The sequence below is a fragment of the Camellia sinensis genome, chromosome 2, assembly GCF_055761805.1.
Source record: "Camellia sinensis isolate YWXY chromosome 2, ASM5576180v1, whole genome shotgun sequence".
NCBI lineage: Eukaryota > Viridiplantae > Streptophyta > Magnoliopsida > Ericales > Theaceae > Camellia > Camellia sinensis.
This window is the reverse complement of record NC_138962.1, coordinates 117,320,412-117,323,487: the sequence shown is the minus strand read 5'-3', so window position 1 is coordinate 117,323,487 and position 3,076 is coordinate 117,320,412.

Below are 3,076 nucleotides of genomic sequence, written 5' to 3'. Positions count from 1 at the left end.
CATAATTGCTTCCGATCAAGCAGATATTCCCCAAGCACTCTAGACTAGAGGTTGCAGACTCCATCGATCTAAGGATCTGATAGACGGACAACCAGTGTTCTACTCTTTACCCCCGGTTGCTAGACGGAGGTCAGTAAGGCACAATGTATCGGTACCGCGGTTCCCAGATCAGTGGTCCTTGAGCAGTCAGGTTGAGATTTCCAAGTCTACTACAGAGGCAGATATACCAGCAGTTCAGTTAGATCAGGGCAGTATAGCAGGAATGGAGGAAATGATGCGTCAACTCCAAGAAAGTATGAAAACTATGCAGCAGGACGCTGTTCGTCAAGCAGAATTTGCCAAACAACAGGCTGAGGTCATGGCTCAACAGGCAGAGTTAATTGCCATGCTACAACAGCAAACCGGAGCATCTGCTTCACACCAAGCTCCTCCCCCACCAAGAGTCCCAATGCCCGGGGAGACGACGAATGTCCAGAATGTCCAGGAGGATACAGACATCCCAACGGGGCCACCTCCGCCCCCGATTCTACCTCAGCTGTCCAAAACACCTACCAACCTACCAGATTCTCCCTTTGAGTTTGAGGTGGACCCCACAACGTTAAAAGTGAGCAAGCTTGAAAAGCTGTTCAAGAAATCCCAGGGTGTGAAGTCCATTCCAGATATAGAGGATGGGTATACGAGCCTTGTTTTGCATAGTTGTAGTGCAAATTGCTTCACTAGCTTGGCATTCTAGCCCTTTAAACTTGATTTATGTGAGATGGTTACATGTTAAAGTGCCTTTTTACATGTAAGTTCAGTGTTTATAGTTCTGTCACATACTCATCTGCTTCACTCTTTGATTGCTTTTTAGAGTTGCTCTTGAGTCGTGTTTGCAAGCTAACATGTGAGCATGTTTTTCTAGCCTTTTGTGCCTTAATCTCAGCAAGTTTCGGCCACTGTTTTGGCATATTTTAACTCTGTTCTAAGTTGGTTTGGTCAATTAAGGCTTCTATTGCATGGCTATAGTTTAATGGTCTTCACTAGCTTAATGAGTTAGGCTCTTAAACATGCCTTCATGTGTTGCTTGCATGATTTAGTGTCATTTTGCATGCCATGTCAGCACTGAAATATCTGCAACCTCCCTCATTTCTTCACTTTTTCATTTGATTTGAGGGTTGGTTAACCTTCGGGTTGTGTTCAAGCTTGAGATTGAGATTCGTGCTTAACGATTTTAATCCTCGTTTGAGGATTTCTACTAACCAACGGCATGATCTCTCTCGTGCCTTAAATCTTCCCTTGGTTGACACCTCCCTCATTAGAGGACTCTCACCTTGGACCTAACCGGTTAAAGAATGGATCGGTAATTAAAATGAGTAAATAAAACATGACAAGTAAAACTTGAGCAAGTTAAGCATGTTGTGTTGCATTGCATGTGTTTGGATCGGGCGTTAATCCAAACACAAGGAAAATGGGGCGTTTCGTACTCAAAGTGATGAAACATGCCATTTCTCTTGGTCACCGTCACCCTTGATCATGCATAATAGGGTGGTGGTTGTTTTGGTCTTGTTTGTGCATTTATTGACCTTGTAGAAGCTTGATTCTATAGCCATCATGCATTGAAAATGCTTGGTTGATGGCTTGAGAGCCAAGAGCTACACTCCTTTGAGCTTGAGAGATGATAAGGAGGGTAGAAGTACACACATATATTCCTTAGAATACACTGCTTTGCCTTTGTTTGCTCTCTGTTGTAGTAAAAGGGAAATCCAGGAAAGCAGTGGCCAACCGGCCAGTTGAAGCAGCCGACCGGCCACCATTGGTAGCCAACCGGCCAGAAATGAATTTTGCACCAGTGTGTTCCTGAGTTAGAGCAGAGTCATTCTGGGAGTTGGCACAATTTTTAGAGATCAAACGAGCGCAAGCAGAGGCATCTGATGGCAAGACGGTGGATTTTCGGGAGGAAGCCAACCGAGCATGCATGCATCCCTCGCCCCGAGGCCATTTAATTGCTTTTGTTACCTTAGAATAAGTTAGCTAATTCATTCGTACATGTGTTGTACTTAATTAGCTTAATTCGTTTTGTAATATTTTAATTAGCTTAGCATAGCTAGTTATTCAATTGTGTTGTAATAATTAGTTAACTAAAATAGTTAATTAGTTTCGCTTAGTGTAGCTTAGCTCTTATTCATTCGGACCCTCCTTCGCGAGGGTGCAATGTTGTAAGTCTGCGTGCGTGTGTGCATGTCTTCCAACCCCACGTTTTTCTCCCTTTTATTTAACCGCTTTTGATGGTTAGATTAGGGACATGTTTTGATTAGCATTCCTTATGCTTGTATGTTTGCATCCATTGATTTGTTTTGCATGCCTGAGGCTCGGCTCATCATTCAAATTGCATCGTTATTTCAATATACTTCTTTGAATACGTGTTTAATCGCATGTTGTTCAAATTGTTGCATTCATACACCATATTAGTAGCCGAGCCTATTAATTTCATGTTGCATGTGTTGCATTAGGCATCTTAACATAGTTAGGATCATGCATTGTTTCTAATTAGCTTTTATTTTGGCTTGGAGTACTCTGTAAGTTTTACGCTTTAGCATACTTGCATGAGTGTGAGTATTGCCATGATTCACATGCTTGCCATGAGGCTATGTGCTTATTTGCTAAATTGCATGAATGCCGGTGGATGAAGGCTTTGTTGTTTTAATTAGAACAATTCAACGAGTGAGAGTTTTGAGCCCACTTTGCGAAGTGGCAAATCATGTTTTAAGCCCACTTGAGGTGGCAAATCCGCATTTTAGCCCACTTGAGGGTGGCAAATTCAAACCATTTTCAAAAAACAAACATGAGTTGAATTCGTTCCAATTCTTGTGATTTTAGTCTATACTTGTGTGAGACCATAAAATATCCTCTCACATGGATTGTAGAGATCCAACGAAGAGATGAACTTAGTCCTGGTATACCTGCAAAGATGAGCAGGATCGGTGCCATCCAACCGGGGTTGCCGGCCAGAGGCACTCTGATGGTGAAGTCAGTCACCTGTTAAGCAGAATAAAAGTCTAGAAAGTGTAGAGTACTTGGTGTGTAGTGTAGAGAGAGA